This window comes from Sorex araneus, chromosome X, assembly GCF_027595985.1.
Source record: "Sorex araneus isolate mSorAra2 chromosome X, mSorAra2.pri, whole genome shotgun sequence".
Classification (NCBI taxonomy): Eukaryota; Metazoa; Chordata; class Mammalia; order Eulipotyphla; family Soricidae; genus Sorex; species Sorex araneus.
In genome coordinates this window covers 22,615,967-22,637,779 of record NC_073313.1, presented here as the reverse complement: position 1 = coordinate 22,637,779, position 21,813 = coordinate 22,615,967, and the positions used below count along the sequence as shown (strand labels likewise).

The 21,813-nt window shown below is 39.9% G+C and overlaps 1 long non-coding RNA gene across 1 annotated transcript in view; it reads left to right on the top strand.

Annotated features, from left to right (window-relative positions):
- Positions 1-1,400: 1,400 nt before the first annotated feature.
- The window catches only part of LOC129399699 (uncharacterized), a 175,408-nt gene continuing 154,995 nt past the window's right edge, over positions 1,401-21,813 (top strand). The window contains exons 1-2 of the long non-coding RNA XR_008627279.1: positions 1,401-1,516; positions 11,431-11,525. This is a non-coding gene — a long non-coding RNA (uncharacterized LOC129399699). The remainder of the gene's footprint in view (positions 1,517-11,430; positions 11,526-21,813) is intronic.

Below are 21,813 nucleotides of genomic sequence, written 5' to 3'. Positions count from 1 at the left end.
TTGATTGCATTATTCCTATTGGTGGCAACAGGAATTCTAAAATCTCAGGGCTAGAATGAATGGAGATGTTACTGAGACTGCTTGAGAAATTTAACAATCAACGGGATGATGATGATGATGATGATGATGACGATGACGACGATGACGATGATGATGATGATTATGACGATGATTATGACGATATTGATATTCCCGTTGGTGACTTTCTTTAAAAATAGAGAGTAGAGGAGCTAGAGAGATAGTACAGGTGTTACAGAACTTACCTTGCATGTGACTAATCCCAACTTGGCAGTTCATCATCCTCCAAGCACTGCCGTGGTTTATTCCTAACCACAGAGCCAGAGGTAAATCCTGAGCATGGCCAGGTGTGGCCCAATAACGTAATCCCCCCTCCCAAAGAAAGAGAAAAGAAAGATTGCTCTCTTAAATTGCCAAATGTTCTCACTAAACTAAAGGGTTAGGCCTTACTGGATTCTTACCTGGTGAAGTGAAGGAGTACTTGGTTTTCTTTACCATGTGTCTTTGCAGAACTAGAGAGGTAAACAGTAAGAGAAAAACTTCAGTTATTTTCCAAAAATCTGCTGATAAAGGTGGTTTCCATTTTGAACACATTCTAATGACAATTGCAATTAAAATCTTTAGCAGGGGGTGATCATTTAACCTTTGATGCTAAAAGGATGTTTGATTCATATTTGAAGAGGTTAGAATAACAAAACTTTGCCATTTTTCTTTAAAACACACTGGTTGAGCAAAAAGGCATGCTGTAGAGACTCTAAATATTTATTTGGGGGAGGGGGCGTGGACCATACCCAGCAATTCTCAGGGCTTACTCCCAGCTCTGCCTGCACTCAGGGGTTAGTCCTGACAGGTTTACGGGATTATATGGGGCGCTGCGGATCAAACCCTGGTTGGCTGCCCTACCGGCTGTACTATTGCTCTGGCCCCAGTTTTAAAATTTATGGTGGGGTGGGGGGATGAGGAACACAGTAAGATTAATTAGGACGTGAATTTGACAGATGACTCAAGATATAGGCAGGCCAAAAAATTGTTCTCTCTTAGTATTTGGGTAAACTTGATAAATGATATTTCTCTGAGTCTTATTTTCCTTATCTGTAAAAAGGATATATGGAAGCATCCCTCTCAGCTTTGTTTCAAGGAATAAATGAGAAATGTCTGAGATTGTGACTTAGTGACTTGACATTAATAAATAACAGTAGAACCTAATATCTTCCGTAACTTAAGTCCTTCTGTCCATATTCTAAATCCTAAAACCTTCTATAATCTTAATGTGTACTAGGCACTCATCTAAATACTTGATATACATTGAGTTATTGAGATTTTAGTTTTACAGCAACCATGCATGTTAGGTGTTATTATCACTGTCCCCATTTTACAGGTAAGCAAACTGGACCAAGAGAAGTTAAATAATGTTTCTGGAGTAATATAACTGGTGTGTGTAGTACAGAGATTTGAACCCAGACATCAGAACCCAGACTTCATTCCTCTCCTTGATATAGTAAGTTTTTTTTCCATTTATTTTTTTCTGTTACTCGCGGGTTTTCTTTCATTTTTAAAAAAAAAATTAAATTTTTTTAAATTTGACATTCTAATAGGGTACTATAAACTCAACATTGTAACACCACACTCTCCCCAAGAGTTTTTACTTTCTTTCACCATTATCTCAGTGTCCCCCTCCTGCCCCTGTTTGTGTTGTATAGATCAGTTCTATAGACTCAGTTCTATAGACCAGTTCTCATTTTCTGCTGCCTTTTCACATTTTTTGTGGAAAGGTTGCTGGTTTGACTTACTAAAGTCCTTACTATGTTCCTTTTTGTTCCACCTATGAGATTCCTATTCAACCATTGTTGATTGAGTTAACTCTCTATCTGTATGATGTCATGTGGTGTCCTCCCTTCTCTCGAGAAACATACTTTGCCATTGATCTTAACTGTCTTTTCTTCATGGAACAATAAGTATTTCCCTTTTATGACTTAAATTGAGTGTTTTGAAATGACAGTTTTCACCATCTTCCTGGCTTCATAGACATGCAACCTTGTGAAGTGTAGGTGCAACAAGTTCTGTCTGGAATCATACTCAAAACATTTGCACACATGGCTCAATGCTCTCCTAGCTTGCTAGTTTTAATAATATCATTCTAGTACTTTTGTTTTATCAGTGAACTCCAATGAGACATGTGCAGTTCATGTGACCACTGCTTCTGTTCTCCTAGTCACATAGAGCAGTCAAGATGCCCTGCGATGAGTTTTGGAACATTGTATGACTGGAATGCAATCATGAACAATTTTGTAATGCCCTATCTCACAGTGATTTAAAAAAAGTAGCACTCAAACAACAAAACAATGATGCCCATATGGGTGCCGAATTCCATTGTTTCCCCCCTTCCCCAATATGTAGAGTTCAGTGAGACCCCAAAACCGTATGTATGTGTTATATTCATGATGGGGCAAGCAAGGGTGTGGGAACTACTAATAGCCTGGGAGATAATACTTTTCATTTCAAGAGAAAGTCATTTTGAACACACAGAATAAGAGTATTCTGAGAAGCATGCATGATCAAGGGGTCTTATCTGTCAGGATCCTGGCCAGTCAACCCTGACAAACTGGGGTAAGATCCCCCAGTCACCGGACTTACTCCCTATAGGAGAGGGAGTGGGAGAGGGAGAAGCCTCTGCCCTGCCCCCCTGCGCACCGCGGTCACCCGCACCACCAACACCAAGAAAGAACCACGCAGAGAGGGGAGAGTTGGAGGTCAACACAACTCTCATTTTATTGAGCTCACATACCAATATTTAAAGAAGAAATTTTAGGGAGGAGTGGGTGGGATGGACACCTGGTTATCGTATCTGAAGAAAACATTTTGCTAGGCCCTTTACAGATGTTAATTGATGATCTATGTTCCCTCCCTTCCAGGCCAGGTATGCTTAGCTCAGACAAGTGGTGACTTTCAAGTTTCATCCCACTATCTCCTCGACCAGGGAGCCCTTCTGGGTGGAGTGCTGGCACAGGGCCTTGGGGCCCTGTTTGAAGAGAGCCTGTTTCTGTCTCTAAGGGCAGGGGATTTGGCCAGGGTCTCAGGCTAGCTGCTAAGACCCCAACACTTATCCCATCCTTTTTTGCTTTTTTACTTTCCTGGATTAGCCAGACACACTGAAAATGATGACACAGAATGAAGGAGATGAGGTGATTGTATTCATTTTCCTTCCCGTATTTTGTTACTCTTTAGTAAGGGGAAGGTAGGAAATATTGGCAAATATGCTCATATCAAGGAACAAAACTAAAACAGTTGAATTTGTTAGGTGCACCACTTGTAATGTGATAAAGAAATGTGCAAAACATAAAAATGTAAACAAGTATTCCTGTATCTGTACTGAAAGGTTGGCACTACCCAATGTGAAGGTGAACAGTGAAATGCACGCTAATAATCAGCACATTTAATTTTGCTTATTTTAGATCCCATTTAATAACCCATTGAAGACATCTTCACAATTGGGCAACAGGACATGGAAAAGGGTGGAAAGTTTTATATTTTACTGCCCTTTGATTTTTGAACAGGGGCTCCCAACTTTTCTTTTTTTTTTACTGGACCCTACAAATTGAGGTGGAGATGCTGGAGGAGGTATAAAGCAAGAAACATAGAGGCAAGCTTCTTGGCAATAGTTGATCAGGAGACAGACGATGGTTTGCAGAGAAGAGACTGTCATCACACCAACAGAAAACTGCAAAGGTCAAAATTTAAAGAATACCATTTATTCTAGAGTCCAGGGGAACGGCACATTGCCAAAGCAAAGATGTGTTTTAATGTGCACCATACACATGGTTTTAAAAGCTGGCGCTGTTCTAAGTGCAGATATGCAAGCAGGCAAGCAAAGAAGCCAATAAGCAGTCAAGCAAACAAGCAAGCCAAGAGCCAACAAAACAGCACTTTAAGTTCTGGAGCAGTAGATAGAGCATAATGAATAGCGATGAAGTAGAGGCTGGAACAATAGGTGAAAAAAGGTTGTGTTTGATGGAGTCTTCAAAATAGTGAAGAGCCACTTAAGATCCAAGGATAAACCTCAGTGGTGGATCCTTTCATCTTAAAAGACCCATCGTTTTACATTTAGGCATTTTCTTTAGTTTTTATTTGGGAGGGCACAGCTCCAGTTCACTCCCTGCAATACCACCCAGCTATGCAGGCCTGATGGTTCAGTGCTAGAGGGATCCAGGGAGTGAATACAGGCTGCCCTGTAGACCTGGGTTGGGGTACTTGCAGTGTGGGCGATGGAACTCAGAGCCTCACACATGCCAAACATATGGTCCAGCCCTCTGTCTTTGCTCCGAAACGTCTGTGTGGGGGAGAAAAGGCATGGTTATCCTTTTGTTTTTAAGTGAGCACATACATGTTCACTTCAGTAACTCAAGGCTTGACACTTTCCTCATAGTTACAGCCTATGGACAGGGTGTGGGCAAGCTGCCCTGCACGAGGCTATGTGGACAAAAGATAAATACCCAGTTAGCTACATAATTACCCTGGAGACCAAACATGGTGATGTTTGTTTTGCCACCTTGTCTGCCCATCACCTCTCCTTGTTGTCATATTCATGCTTGAAGGAACAGATGTTATTTGTGCTATAAAAGCAGCCTCTTGTCTTCCTTGTTCATCAAGCACAACTCATTTCACACTGATACTGGCTCTGCGGGTAATAGGTACATTCCATCAACTGGCCATTGCTCCAGAATGACAGCTGAGAATCCTCCAGAGGTCACTGACTTTGGTCCATGCCCTGAGTTAACAGGGAATATGCAGTGGCCGGGAGGAATAAGCATTTTGTTTTGCTGATTGCCTGACTTCCAACTTTGCTCTTTTCCAACGCCCCCTGGCTCTGAACATGGAAGATACTTTGCTTCCAAAGGCAGCTTTATAAAGAGTGAACACTCTAATTTATTTAGCTTTTCTTATGCCAATATCCTAATAGTTAGACAGCAACTCCCAGTAAGTGGTTGATTACATTCAAGCAAATACACAGCTGAGCAATTAAGTGCATTCACTTGCACCTTAGCCGACCTGAGGTGGTAGGATTAGCTCATAGAAATAATTATGACTGTTCTTTCTTGTCTTGCTATGGTTTGGGAAAAAATTGGCTCTTGAAGTTGGCTCTGGGTCAAGTGGGCTGTTGTCTGGTTGTTTTGACTAAGAACAACTTAAATGTATATTTTTATTTTGTTTTTAGATTAGGCTTTTGCTCAACGCCATTGTCATCTTTGAGAGAACAGGGATGCTCATGCTGAATATTGACTTGCTAAGTTGAGATGTATATATGATATGTGTTTTTATTCTGAAAAAAAAGAAAGCAAATGTAGTGGAAAGAACAATTAAGAAACAGGAATATAACATGTCCTAGCTTTTCCCTGAACTGGATGGGTGACCTACAGCAAGTCGTTAATTTAAGCCTCTGTGCCTCAACTTCCTTTATCACCTGACTCCTAGGGTTGTTATGAGGCACATATGAATGGTGTATGGAAAAATGATGACTGTACTGTTGAACATTGTACAAATGGCATAAATATTCTACAGACCTCTAAGTCTTAGGACTCTCCCTTTTGATCAGTATAATTAGTTCAACAGGAACAAATTATTCACCTAGGGAATTGTATCCTGAAGTAAGTGAGGGGATATTACCTAAGGCCAAATACTAAAATAATGACCATAACTTATATAGCAGGAAGTTAAGGATGGAAGGAGAGAGATGGATATTTGTGAAAAGTCTCATTCCCAGTTATGTGCATTGTATTTCATTAAACCTCCCCAGTGACTCAACACATTCAGTGACACATTCTTTGTGTCTTGGACCCATTCCCACTGCTCTTGCCAGAAGAGAGAGAAAATCAGGATACCTCAAGAATACTTTTGATATTAGGAGACAGGATTGGCCAAGGGAAAAAGGTGGACTGATTTACCATCAAGGAAATGAATAGAAGTGTGTGGAATGGGTGATAATAGCTAACATTATAAAATCCAGAATAGTTTAAAAAGGAACCAAAGCTTAACCAAAAAAAAAAAAAACTGGAGGCAAAACATGGTGAAATAGCTATAAAGGGAAACTAGCAAGGTAGGATTGAAATAGTTCATAACAAGATGCATTAAGATCTGGAGAGATAGTACCTTGGGTAAGGCACTTGCCATGCTTGCAATCAACACAGTTCAATCTCCAGCATTGCATATGGTCCCACGAGCCCTGCCAGGAATGATCCCTAAGCATAGAGTCAGGTATAAGGCCTGAGCACAACCGGGTGTGGCCAATAATAATATAATAGTAATAATAATGATACACATTAAATGTACTTAGAAGTATTATCACCTTTTCTATTAGCCATGAATATTCCTGTCAGTATACTTAGATTTAAAAACTGGGAAAGTATGAACTAATATTAGTTTTGATCTAAGTAAACTTCACATGTCTTAATTCTTATAGCTTCATGTTTCCATCGTACAGCACTGTTGTGTGTTTATTTGTGGAGCAGGGTGACAGACACTGGTGCCGATAAGACCCGACCTTGCAAAGTGACCCAGCAGCAAAGCCTCACAGGAGGGAATATCTGAGCAAAGTTGGCAAGAACAGGGTGTCAGCCAGCACTGGGTGTTCGGCTTTGAGCCTCACTCAACCTCCTCCTCACGTGAGCCCTAGACACAGAAACTGTCACATATGCTTAGCAAGTCATCCTAACTGCATCATCTAGCATTGACTGGGATTAGACCAGGGCATAGCAGAGAAGGAGCGGTGATAGGCCAATAATGCTGAACTTTCTGTGATTGACCTTTCTTGTATGCCGAGACCCTCTATAAATTATGTGTGTATTTGGCAATAACGTGAACAGCCATCAGCTCCCAGAGGATGTTTCTCTGTGCACCCATTATCCTTTACCCCACATCTGCCCGGACCCAGTGCGCAAGGTGTCCGGGAAATGTTGGGGGAAAACTGTTCCCCAACATTTCATTTTTCTCGTGGACAGCCGATGTATGCCACTTATTCGAGGTGAAATTGTGGTGCCTATAGGAAATGGAAGATTTCTGGAGGAATTTTACTGTAGTACTCAAGGACAATCTAGCTCCTTTGTCCCGTGAGACGGGCTTGTTTTAGGCCAATACCAGTTAGAGGGAAGGCAGTATATGCGAGTTTTTCATTATTATCTCAAGCTCCCTTTCTCTCGACTAATGTTTCTCTTATAAACGGAGGCCATTTTGACTATCAAGTTTCTGCTAATAAACCGTTAAAATGTTTTCTTGCTAACCAATGTACTAGTATGTAAATTATCTTGTACAGTGCAGGTGCTCAAAACAGATGGTAACATGGTTGCTGTCACCATAATCATTAGTATGATCCTTTTCCTTTTTGAAAACAGGTAATCATCAATGTAAATGCATTATTTCTGTTTGTTTGAGGGACACACACAGCAGTGCTGAGGGTTTATTCCTGGCTATTTGCTCAGGAATCACTCCTGGCTGGGCTCAGGGGACCAATTGGGGGACTGGGGTTCGAACCCAGGTCGGCTACATGCTAGGCAAGCGCCCTACTGCTGTACTATCGCTCTGGCCCAGGAAATGTATTCTTTTTCAATCTAAACAGTATGCACTTCTTTTAGTTTTTCCGTCATGGTTAACTGGGTCAATAAGTTCATCCAAATCAAATACTAGGACTCAGGCACAGGACCTCAGCATCTACATGGTTCATTTCTAACGGACAATTCCATTTTAATACAGTAACAAGTCTTTGCGTCCTGACACTTAGATTACACAGCAGAAAAGTGCTTTGACCCTAGTTATGAGATCCCTCTGCTGCTGCTTCTGAAAGCTACATGTGCTCAGACTTAAATTACTACTGTCATTGTTGTATTTCTTCCAAGATATACACTGATTACAAAGAGGGGGCAAATGCTAGGCAAGGGGACTGAGGCATATGAAATCTGATATGAATCCTGTTCTTGTAGAACTCATCATTGAGTAAAGACCAGCTGATATCAACTCAAAATTACTGGATATGATAGGAGCTTGTTTGTCTAAAGAAAAATACAACTCGAGTTGACTTCATTTTGATAAGGGGAATGAATAACTGCTAGCTGGGAAATTGTCAGAAGGTGGCAATTTAGTTTGGAGCCGAGGGAATCAACTGTTGGCCCACACAGTCTATCCAATCATGGCTGGCGAGATAGTACAGGGGTTAAGGCATTTAGCCTTCCATGCAGCTGGCCCAGGTTCAATCCCCAGCACCTCATAGGATAATATCTCCTGAGCCCACCAGCAGTGATCCCTGAGTGCAATCTTGAGCACTACCAGGTATGCCCCCACAAAACAAAATTCAGTTCAACAGCCTTAATTGTTATGATTTCCCTACTTCCCTCATACCCTGATTTTAAACACACACACATTGAGTTAACTTTGATTTACAAGAGTGCAGTCATTTATTTATTTCAGGATGGAATTACAATATTCCCAAACCATGCCCACCACCAAAGTACCAGTATCTGTCCGCGAGCCTAGTTAGGACCCTGTCAGTCTGATATACCTGTTCTTGGTAACGCTCAGAGTTTTAGGGTTTGTTTTGATTGTCTGTTCCTTTGCTTTATTCATATCCCACATATAAGTGAGATTATCCAATGTTTTTTCTTCTAACTTATTTGTCATGAGTTCCCCCAATTCCATTCATGTTGTAGGAAATGTTTTTTTTTAAATAATCACTGAGTAGTATTCTATTATATACATATACACATCTTCTTTACTTGTTTGTCATTGGGTACTTGATCATTTCCCTTGGTTGTTGTAAATAGCATTGTAATGAACATAAGTCTGCATATTTATATTCAATTTGGTGATTTTATGTTGTTAAGATTGATTACCTATGAGTGGAATTGCTGGATCATATGGTGGCTCTATCTTTAATACTTTGAGAAATGATATAGAAACCTTATGTAAAACAAGGGTTATTTTTTCTCTAGGATCTGTTGTTTTTGATTCTTTTTAGATGGGTTAGTTACACAGGTGTGAGGTAATGGTTGTAATTTTCATGTTTGTTTTGGAGCCACACATAAAGATGCTCAAGGGCCCCTCCTGGTTGTGCTTGACTGTGATTTAACTGAGTCAGTTGCATGCAATGAAAACATCATAACACCTTTACTACCTCTCTATACCTCGTTGTGGTTTGGATTCAAATTTCTCTGACAAGTGATCATGAGCATTTTTCATGTGCTTTTTGATCAACTAATAGTCTTTGAGGAAGTGTCTATTCAGTGTGGCTCTCCAGTTTTAATGGGGTTATTGGTTTTGTTATTGAGTTTTGTGAGCTCTTTATATATTTAGATATTTGTCCCTTGTCAAATATAGTGTGCAAATTTTTTCTCATTTGGTGTGATGTTTGTTGTTGTTTTAATGGTAGTTTCTTTCACTGTGCCTTGTAGTTTCATATAATCCCATATTTATATGTTCGATTTTGTTTTCCTTGCAGATAATCTTCTGGTTTTCTTAAATTTAGTTTTCAGTATAGTTCTTACACACATGCTGACAGAATTAATATAAAATACTAGTTGTTATATGTGCCTGACTACAGTTCTCTGCAGTTTTTAATTATAGGTCATTTTATGCTCTCATGTTCTGCAGATAATTCTATTTTAGCTGCCTGAAACTGTGGAACTGTGAGCAAGTCTAAGGGAATCTATATGATAGCCTTGTCTAAGGTGTCAAAGCTCCACAATAAAAGTGGCTGTGTGTTGTGTTAAAGATGTGGAGTGTTTGGTGTTATGAAGCTATAGCTACCCAAACTTCTCAGAATGACACTTGTCTGCTCAAGAGTCACCTGAAATACAAGTGGTTCTATAGTAAGGCTTGGTAGAGAAAACCTTGCACTATCTCAAGGAGCTTCCTGGGCATAGAGTATCTGTGCTTTTCCAAGTATGGTGGGCATAGCAGAAATCTGTAGCATACCCAAAAGAATCTTGAAAACAGGACTGACATAGGTATTATACTTACCACACAGCATTTGTTACAATCCCTTTTCTGCACTTTTTTTTCATATTGAAACTTTCAGGCAACTGATTTTTCTTCTCTGCGTTAGTGGTGATCATCTTTGACATAAAACACCTTTCTAACTGTGTGGGAAATAAATTTTATCCATACAATAAGGATAATATGCTTTCTTCTTTCTTGCAGGTGCAAGACAGAAGATAACATTTTCCTATTGGTGTTACTTCTGTCTAAGGAGTCTCAAAAACACACACAGACTTCACAGTGGTGTGATGTCCTGTGAAAGTTTCTATTAGCAGATTTAAAAATGTGTAATTGTCATTCCAGTTGTCTTCTTTACAAATCTGTTTCCAAACCATTAATATTTAAATTAGATTCTGTTTTTCAAAAAGGTATAAAAGCAAGTGAAGTTTTTCTTTAGAACAGAAGGGAATCTATGGCAACACACAGAGTTGATTGTGCGGCTTGGGCTTCCTAGGAAGCAGACAGAATTTAGGATGCAGGATGCCTATTAAGATGTGTCCTTGGGATTCATCTTTAGGAAGGCAGGTGGGGGCAGGAAGCAGGATTGAGGACATGGAAGGGCTAAATTATGATGCTAGCCAGGCAACAGCCTCAGCTAATCTCAGGAAAGTCCCTTAGTTTTCCTGAGTTACCAAATCTTTCTACCCACACATAACCAATTTTTGATATAAGGTACCATTCATGGTATGCTGGAATGAGCTCATTTTGCTTCTGTGAAATGATTGTGTACATCAGCTCCCAACTCTTGATTTGGTAAAGCCAGTCACAACAGTGACTTAAAATGAACAAGGAAGGGAATATTTCCATCATGAGAATTGGAAATCAATCAGCACAGGTTATAAATCAGAACTTCTTTGTTTGGTGGACTACCGAGCCATTTCTTGGCCACTTACAAGAACACACCATGGTTACCACAATGAATAAAGTCTTAAATGAGGCAGCTTCCAGAAATCAAAGTTGTCCCTAAGAGGCTGAGAGTGGAAAACTGTATCCTGCCAGCACGTCCAGCAGCTGGGGCTACACCATGCTCCCTCCAACTGTACTGTTGGTGTTCTATTCAAACTAAAAAGTTAGTGAGTCTTTGATTCAATTAACAAATGACTGGTGTCAAAAACTAGATAAGTACCTTGAACAGAAAGCAGATGACGAGTTGGGCAAATCCACACAGAGCTAAATTGTGAGGTGACAGTGAACATAAAGTTAATCTCATTAGATTATATTTCAAGGCTGTTGGCATCAGTGCCATGAAATTATGACTTTAACTTGAAAACATTTTAAATTACACAATAAGGGTTTAAGTTGCTATTGTTACTATTCTTTTTGCAGCTTTTGGAAATTTTGGCAATAGTCCACTGACATTGAACTCAAATAACTGAAGGACTTTCTACATTTCAGAATTGAACTGCAATGTAAATTGAGAAGACTGTTAACTTCACTCTATGAGCACGGAGAGCCTCAGATGTGCAGGAGGACCAGATTTTGCATCCTTGGTAAGTAGGTTTTCTTTGCCCTGAACAAAAAGCCCGCTATCCCTCTGGAACTTGAACACAAAAATTAAAGTTTGGATAACAGAAGGTCAGGGAAGTGGGGTGGGGTTCATTCATTTCATCTTCTAAATGCCTTTTCTCCATTCCCTTGTAAGTTCTTTTTTACAGCCCAACTTTGTTGCAAGGGCCCAGAAGTGTGAATGCCAACAGTAAAATGAGTGAGATTGATACAGAATATTGAACCACTGACATTGAATGTCATATACTCTGATTTAATGTTTCAGTTAAAGGTGTGGATATGCTTTCATGCCTCAGTTGTGAACCTCATCAAACATTTTCCAGATGGTTACTTGAGTTTTAGACTGCAGTTGGTGACCTTAGAGTGGAACAAATGCAACCCATTCCGTATAAAGCTCTGTGCATTATAAACTTAAGAATAGCCCTGTGGTATAGATAGTTGGCATGAATGCACTCTATAATGATTCATACCATAGTTTACAACTCTTGGTCTTGTATCCTATCTCTGGTCATTTGGTATCATAAGATATTTGTGTGGGACTGGAGATATAGTTCTGTGGCTAAGGTGCTTGCCTTTCATGCATCCAATCCAGATTTGATCCCCAGTATTCCATATTGTCCCCAGAGCACCACCAGGAGTAATTCCTAAGTGAAAAGCCACAGCCGCACTCAGGTCTCACTTGAGAAATGTTGGGTGTGAGCGGAAAAAAACAACGAAAAATGAAATCTGTGTTATCACCCGTAAGAGTTGTCTTACATGTTTGAAATTGTCCTAAAAGATCATCAATTTTTAAAGTAGTTATATATACTTGTCCTTGTTCCTGGGAGCTTGCAGTTGAACACAAAGGTTTCCAAGAATGTTTTACAAGTTTTTGTCTATGTGCAGTAGAGGTGGCCTAATTCCCAGCGTTACACTTTACAATGGAATTTATTACCACGTGGTAGGCACTGATTCCATGTTTTTAAAAACTCAGATCATTTATTCTTACAATAGACCTATGAAGCAGGTATTATTAATATCACCCCCATTATGCATAGAAAGGTTAAGCTATTGCCAACAGTCGCACAGCTAATGAATGGTGTAACCAGCATGTGAGTTCAGGAGTCTTTCTTCAGAGCTCGCACTCTTAACTTCTATGCTGTTGTGTCTCAACCTAAGTTTACTTCATCTACTGCATCTCCTCATTTTATGCTTCTGCTGTGAGAGAAGCCCAGTAAAATTCCCCTGCACAAAATTGTAAAGTGAAATAGTGAAAGATGCAGGACTCAAACTCGGAATCTAATTGACACATAGCCTGTGTATCTTACTTCACTCTTACACCATTGGAGGAAATTTTTTGTCAGAAAATGTTTGGGTTTGCTCCTTTCATCTAAACATTCTGTTTACTAGTGGAGTGTCCAGTCTGATTGTCTTGCATCTTAGACTATCAGTTCTTGAAGTAAAGCTGGAAGAGGGAGGGGAAAGGTGGAGTATAACTTACAGGGTTATCCCAAATATTTTATGAAAGTAATGGGATCTCACTGAAATATAAGTTTTGGTTGCATATACTGGGGTTATGCTCATGCTGTAGTTCTGCAAATCATATGTTCAGTAGCAAGGAACTTCCTTAGAAGCTAATAATGATGCTCATTAGGAATATAAGAAAATGCACCACAAATCGTACAATCAACAGAAAAAGAATGGGAGAGAAGTAGTTTGGGGGAGGAACAAGTGAAGAAACATTTAATGTTTAGTTTTAGTACAGTGTGATGCAGTATGGCCACCAAAATATGAGATGAGAGATGAGATGCGGGCAAATCACACTGGAGTAACATGCTCAGTTCTATTCAGTAAAGCTGAGAGGAAATGCCCCATTTCCAACCCTCAGGTTTTACTCTTAGGATATAATCCTAAGAATTGTTATGTATCCAGTATCATGTTTTTCACATTATAAATTAAAACAAAAAACCTTACATTCAATTTTCTATCATCTGTACATAACTAACCTGTTTTGTGTATAATCCTCCAGAAACACATTATCCTTCACTGTTTTTGAGCTTGATTTCCTCCAACGTTAGTCTATGTGTTTGATACTGTTAATTAGTTTAATATCAACTGAAGAAACACAGGAAAGAAGTGACTTCTCTCTCTCTACATAAATGTATATACATAGATATTTATAACATTTCTGATGGTAAATATATAGGTGAGTAATGTTATGCCTTTAATGATTCATGAGCCTTTGTTTTTCTAAGGCCTTAAGATCTTCCTATGCTGGATTAAATTAGCAAAGATACATGTTTGATTTATTAAAATTATTCAATAAATTTAACTCAACTCCGGGAAAATGTTCAATCCCTAAGAATGAAAATTCTCAAAGCAACTGTTGTGACAAGTTAGATCATTTGGAAAATGAGGGATTGAATGGGTAAAGAAGCCGAATTTCAGAGACACGCCCAAACTTGACAGCTCACCTGTATCAGGCTGTCATTCAAAATGTTAACTGAGAAAAGCAATTAACACTTCACCTGTATGCTAACATGTTTATTCATTAGTAAGGTTAAAAACCCATTTTGTATTTTATGGAGAATTTATGCAAATAATAGAAAGCAATTAAGATGTTTCTTGCCCAGATGTCGCTATCAATTACAAGACAGATTCCTATAGATTGAAGATGAGCGTGGAACTTGGAGGAAATATGAAAGAAATAATTTCTATACCTGTGATAGAAACATACTGGTTCCAGAATTAAAAAGAGAGAAGGAAACCAAAACTCTGAATGGCCTTAAAAGTCTGCAGAAAACTACTTCCTCTTTTGCGATAAGGTAAAGCACATCAGACTGGGAAGGGAGAAGAGCCAGGGAAACTGGCAGGGAATCCTACACGCTGGCTGAAGGCATGAACCTCCAAGTGAATTTGAATGAGGACTAGGTAAAGTGAGACTTTGAAAAGCCTTGGAAGGAAACCACTGAAGTGCAAAGATAGGAAAGAAAAATGTGTGAAGGGAAAGTTTTAGATAGCAGTTGCAAGAGTGAATTTTGAGAACTCTTGAATCAAGGCAAAGACGTCCCTATTTCTACAACCACAGCTTTAAGAAAAGCTGGGGACAGTTATCTGATGACTTCCTGAAATGCCCATGGAGAGTGAGAGGAGCACTTGGATAAGGAGGACCAACAGCCAAGGTGGCGCCACGTCAAATGGAGAAAAGTCACATCTCAAAGTTCGGCTTTCTTTTAAGAGTTCAAAAATATTGAATGAAATTGCACAATCATGTCATCATACATTTTCAGGAGTGCTATATTTTTTCCCACGGAGACATTTTAATCATCTTCACTTCTAATTGAGAATGCCCCAGATCCTTTCCTTCAGTTCATTATTTTCATATTAGTGGGTCTGAAAAGCTAGCAACTTTGCCATTGGGAGCACCGGAGATCAATTCTGCCAGTTCCCTAACTTAATTTTGTTTTCTCTTTTCTGGGAAGTATGAAAGGTTATATTCAAACTCTTGAAATACACTTTATAAATACAGATTAGTTCTGTCGTGGTCTCTGGTTTTCCACTCGGACTACACGTTAGAATCAGTGGAGGAGATTTTTTTACTCATGGTTCCTTCCCAGATAAATTTTCATTTTATTGCTGTGGGGTGGTACTGGGACTTTGGCACTTTTGAAAAATTCTGCAGATGATTTGAATATGCAGCTGGGGCAAGAAGCACTAGCTTATAATGCCCAAAAGTAGAGAGAGAGTATGGGGAATATTGTTTGTCATGGAGGCAGGGGCAGGGTGGGAAAGGGGGGTATACCCGGGATATTGGTGGTGAGGAATGTGCAGTGGTGGAGGGATGGGTGTTTGATCATTGTGAGATTGTAACCCAAATATGAAAGCTTGTATCTATCTCACAGTGATTCAATAAAAATTTAAAAAGCAAAACAAAACAAAACAAAAAAATAACCAAACTATAGTTGGAACTACCCTACTCACACAAAAAAAGAAGCACTGGCTTATGTATTGTGGTTATACTTTAAAATCAGTGTACAATATATGTTTTAAGAAAGAGAAAGATTAAAATTATAGACATAAACTACCTCCCATATGACTATTAGTAACAGCTATGAGCAAGTTCTGAGAAAAAGAGTATTCTTGGGGCTTGCATAGTAGATAGGGCGCTGCCAGCCTCACATGTGGCCCATCTGGATTTTATACCCAGCACTGTATATGATTCCTGAGTCCTACCAGAAGTGACCCCTCAGTTCAGAGCCCGGAGTAAGCCCTGAGCACTGCCACCATGTATGACCCCAAACAAAACAGAAAAATAATTCTGATAGAAAGTATTCATAGAGTTAGTGCTCATGAAGAGAAGCAAGGATTAAACTATTTTTCATAGGTCCCACTTTAATACTGTTAAAAAATTGTCTTTTCAATATGATCAGTCAGTTAATAAAAAGGAAATGGGAATACTCTCTTATTAATTAGCATATTTCAGTACTGGTAGAGAAAAAGTAAAAGATTGATTCTTTTCTGTGAAAGTATATTTTAAGCATTTGAGGTCTGGTTTTGTTTGGCCAGTCCAGCAGAATGTCTCTGTCATTTGCCCCCAGGTATGGAATGATGCCACCTCCATCATATGAATCACAGACCAACAGACTTTTCCTATATGGAGCCAGATAGAGAGTATGTGAATCTTTGTGAGCTATGTTGTGACTAAATTCTGCCTTTGCAGCCTTAGGAAATATGTTAATCTATTGCTGTTGCTATCTTCCCAAAGGCTTCATTTACAGAATAAAATGGTAAGCTACTCACAAGAGGTAGGTTACTTGTTTTCACTGGCTAGTTTATCATCTCCTAATATAAACATGGACTGGAGCGATAGCACAGTGGATAGGGCATTTGCCTTGTACGCAGCCGATCCAGGTTCTATTCCTCCACCTCTCTCGGAAAGCCCAGCAAGCTACTAAGAGTACCTTGCCCGCACGGCAGAGCCTGGCAAGCTACCCGGGGCGTATTCAATATGCCAAAAAACACAGTAACAACATCTCACAATGGAGACGTTACTGTTGCCCACTAGAGCAAATCGATGAGCAACGGGGTGACAGTGACAGTGAATATAAACATGTAAACTCTTTTTTTGTTTTTTGTTGTTAAGGTTACTACTCAATTTACTGTGATTTCAGGATTTAGAATAAAGATATTTACTTTGAATTTCAAATAATTGGTGCAGCATTGTGCTGAAAATAATAACATGCCCCAGTCAGGGAAACTTTTTGTGACTGAGAGAAACTTTGAATGAAATAATTTCAATCGAATATGTTTTTACAGGAAGAACACTTCAATATCACATTCTTTTACTCATGGCAATTCCCCACATCTAGATACTAACTGGGTTAAATATTTTTTAAATGGTGTTCTAAATCCTAACATTAGTTACTTTTCGATCAAAGTAATTTTGTACCAAAAACTCAAAATATAAAATGGGCTAAAATATGACAACACAAAATAGAAAATTTTAATGTAGAATTCGGGGCCAGAGTGAGTGGGGCACTATCCTTGCATGCAACCAATGCAGATTTGACCCTAGTGTCACACTGTGTATCTCCTGAGTCTCTCCAGGAGTGCTCACTGAGTGTAGAGTCAGGAAAAAGCCTTGAGCACAGCAGGGTGTGGCCCTAAAATAAATTAGAGATATACATATACACACATGCCCACATATATAATTCCAAGAGCCCCTTGCCCCTACTCTTAACTGCTTTACCTGCTGCTAATTTCAGCTTCTGTTCTCTCTACATATTAAGAGAGATGTCAATCACCTATTATACCAAAATATTTTAAAAGCCAGAAGTCAATTTGCTCTACAGATATATGCAGCAAACATATTTTGTTCTCATTGTTTGGAACTTTCAAGTTCTTGGCATTTACTTTTTTCTGTTTTCCTGTATTCTACTGCCTATTTGAAGTTATCACAAAGAAGATATTACATTTCCCTAGTGCTCCCAGTAGCTTTTAAAACATTTATTATAGTTAAGATAATGCGTTTATAATAGTGTTGACATTTATGGTCTCAGTGAAAACAGTTAACTCACCTCAACACCACCAAAGAACCCACAGCGCCCTCCCTTTTATGCCTCTGAGTCACTTCCTGTCTACCTGCTCCTCCTTAATCTGGTGCTCACAGTTTGTCTTTTGGTACCCAGGATTTGTTATCGGTAGATATTGTCTGTATTCCCAGTAACGTTTGATACAGTAGATATTGTTCAGCATTCTGAACACCTCTTTTGACTCCCATTCATTTTTCCTGCCCAATGGCAAAATATAGGTAGAAAGCACTATGGAAGCATGAGTTTACATAAAAATCCTGTAGTGTTTTTCCCTACTGATGGGTGCATTCTCCCCCTCTCCACCGGAAGCAAATGTTTACACTCGGAATAAAGCAAATTGTTCTCCTTAAAGTGGCTGCTCCTCATTCAATTGTTTGTAAACCGGGAAAGAACAAAAGTTACCTCCCCCAACAAGAGAAATTTGATGCCAAACAGCCTTCAGACTTAAACTGCTAATAGTCTCCCTTCTGATTTTGGGTTTAGCAAACCTTCACAATTACAGGAGCCAATTCCTCTTCAAAGTTACAAATACTCACATACCCACATCCTGTAGATTCTGTTTCTTCGGAGAGCCCTGACTAATACAGTTGACTTATGAGGAAAAGTTCATTAATATTACATGATAGCAATTAGTCAATAAACAAGCATGTGCTTTAGGATATCAAGGGCACACATGTCCCTTGATATCCTAAAGCCAAAAAATATAATCTGGTGATGAGCAGTTTATTAAAGTAAAGGGAGGATTCTATATGGGAACCTGCAATGTGCAACTGAAGGCGTTTTCCTGTAATTTTGAGTTTCATCTGGAAATGAGTTTCTTTGAATCAGAATAGTTCAGGATGAGATTGGGTGATCTCAGTGGTGCTTTTTTAGGATTCCCTGAACCCCACTTGCCTTTGAATATTCTGCATTACTATAGGACTGAAAAACATACATGGCTGCAAAACAGAAGTTTAGGGTCAGGGACTAGGTAAAAGAAAAATTCTAGAAGGAACTAAATTCTGCAGTGAATTGGAAAAACCTCTCTCTCTCTCTCTCTCTCTCTCTCTCTCTCTCTCACACACACACACACACACGTGAAACAGAAAGACAGACTAGTTCAGCTTAGACCAGAAATGCTAGGAGCATGGCTAAATTCCCAGTGCTTTACACCAAAGTCTCAGATATCTCATTCAACCCAGGCCAGGGAGTAGAAGGGAACTGTGCAGTCACTAACGGGATGAGCAGAAAAACCTCTCTTGAAAAGCACAGTAAGTCTCAGCTTTCAACACTGTGGCAGAGCTGTGGACTCTCCAGAGAAAACGGCAGCCATCAGATCAACCCCGCAAAGAGCAATTAGGGCTCCTGAGAAATAACTCAGAGGTGCCTCTGAGGCAAAGAGAGACACCCGAGCACCAAATTTCATAAGCCCTGTATGGAAAACCAAAGCCAAGGCCTTCTTTTCATGTGGCGGACTTGGGCCTCCAGGCCCACACTGGCCTTTCCCCATAGTGATTAGAAACAGGAGATGCTGATGTAAAGGTCAGCAGCATGCAGAGCTTGTTTCTACCCTGGTGAGGAGAGTTTTCCCCCAGTGAAGGCATCTAATTGGTTGCTGATGAGTCACAGATGCTGAGGTCCACAGGGCGAAGCTTCTGATTGGCTGACACCCTGTTGCAGCATTTCCAGCCACCAGATCTGTGATGAATGGTACAGAGGGAGCAGAAGCTATCATTTGGATCAATTAATGTGATGAGACGAGAAGGGAGCTACCTTCTCCCACGTACCCAAACTAATTGCTGTTCCTGCTGCTTCATTTCCTCCCTGCTTGTTAGGGAGAGGATGTCTTAAAAAAAAAAGGTAGTTCGGTAGATAGGAAACTTTTGAATGCTAAAGGAATGTCAACTGCGTTTTTATTGTTTTTCTTCTGCTTGTGTCAGTGACGTGAGGGTTATAAGCAGCAGGACAAATTCAGAGACAGTCGTGACAAAAAGCCTAAGCTTTCTGGCCAACATAAAGGCTGGAGAATAAGAGATCCTTTGCGACCCAATTCTAATATTAGACTATTTGGACACTTGTCTCTGAAACCTGGAAGAGTCATACACAGGAGAGAGTCTTTTCTCTCTCTCCTCTCTCTCTCTCTTATCATAATGCTGTTTATTTTCAGGGGGCTTGACTCTCAAACCAGAGTGGGATTTTCCATACATAACACTGCCTCCCAAATGGTTAATTGCTACATTCATAAAAAAAAGGAATTGGGATCTGTCTAGAGCTTTACATTCTATATTCATTTCGTATTCATGGCAACGCTGCAAGTCCACATTCTTCTTCCTTTTTGTAAGATGAAAAGACTGACAATCGGAATGTTAAGTAAGCTTCACTAAGTTTGGGGGAGGCAGCATTCCTAAAGCTTGCCTCCTCCTGATGGTGGCTGGAAAGGAGGGATAACCCCAAATGGGCAGAAGCCAGTTCTCTGAGTTCCCATTAGTGGATGACTGAATTTGGTCTGGTTTGTCAAACACTTATGGAGGCTTCTTTGTGCCAGATCTTTTGTGTGCTAGAGCTATAAACAGAATTGAGATGTGCATTTTGGCCGTCAAGTGCTCATAGTCCGGTGGAGAAAGGGACCAGTGTCCAGTGTAGGATAAAGGAAAAGCAAAGAGGGTAATGAGGAAGTCCAAAGAGCGAGAAGTTCATCTGCTGTGCAGTTGAAGGTTTCCAAACCATTTTACCTTGTGGATTCTAGCTTTGCCCCCTTTATTTGACACATTTGGCTCAGGTAGAGATCTTTAAAATGGTATTCCTGGAGAGTAATAGGGGAACTTTGAAGTTCTGAACATGTCTATAAAATTGGTATGCTGTATGCATTTTAGATAAGGAAGGCTAAGTTCTAAAGATATTCCTTGGCCAACAAAAAGCTAAAACCCCTGATGAGGCCTCTTCGTCATCTATGAACTCTTCAACCTCTAACAACTAGATGTTTCACTCAATCCAGCCAGAAGAGATTGAAATGAAGTCATGAAATATTAATGGCACTTTCTGGAAAAGTAACTAATATAGCAGTGGTGCATATTTGCAATAACAATTTTTTAACAATCTAGGTAACCTTTGAGAAGCCTTTAATTCAATGCTGTCATGGCTCCTGAAAAGTCACAAAATTTAAAGTTCCTAGTATAGAGAAGCTGTGCCATTGGGAAGGTTTGCTTTAGAACTAAAAAGAAAATATCCTGGAAAATCCCTGAAGGCCACACCTGGGATCTCAGTATCACTTTCTTTCTTGTAAAAGACATTAAAGGCTGCTTATTTATTTTGGAGAAGGCAGTTAACCTCACAGAACCAGTGGGGCCAATCAGCCATTGAATATAGATGAATTACCCCAGTGAAAGTTAAAGAATGCTCCGAGGGAGGTTATAGAGCATCTTGGCTGAGAATCTTTTTCTAACTCAGAATCCCAGCCAGTCCCTAGTCTATTTCCGGCAGTCATCCAGCCCTCACAGTTGGAGCCTCCTAACCCTCACCTACAGATTCAGCCAAGCCTGGGCATCTTGGAGGCTCACAGCAAAATGTTCTCAAGTCAGGGACAAATGAAAGATCCCAGATCCTGAGTTTGGAAGCACGATGGTTTTTTTTTGACCTTGTGTGCCACTGTCACCTTGAATCAGCGTATGAGAATCTTGGCTTTGGACCATTCTTTGATTAATCAAGGCTGGTTTTGTCCTTTGATGTGTAAAGCTCTGCTTTGTTTCTGCTGGGTTTTCCTAGCAGTATTCTTGAGTCTTTCATTGATTCTCCATTTCCTCATTGACACTGGGGGCCTGGGAGAGGAACCCTTTGCCACTGGCCTCTCTGCATTCGCTACGGTAAGAACACAGACTGATTTTGACATGCTGACACCAGTGGCATGTGTCACCAGTGGCTTGAACTTAAATGTGGCTTAATTAACACAAATTGCAGTGCCTGAATGAATGTGCTCAACTTGCCCTTCTTCCTCGCTTTAACTCTCCCCATCACCCTGCCCTCTAAGTTCGCAACTCAACTGCTCTTGGCTGGACCCTGATTGGTTTGTTAAATATCTTGGTTATTTCTTGTGTAGCCCTTCCTTGAGCTGCCTAATTAGTCCTTCTGGCCCACAGGAGGTCAGATGTGTGTCTGAGCTGTAAAACAGACACAGTACGAGCCAAACGGTGCGTGATAGAACAATATGTTATGAGAAAGGGCTAGA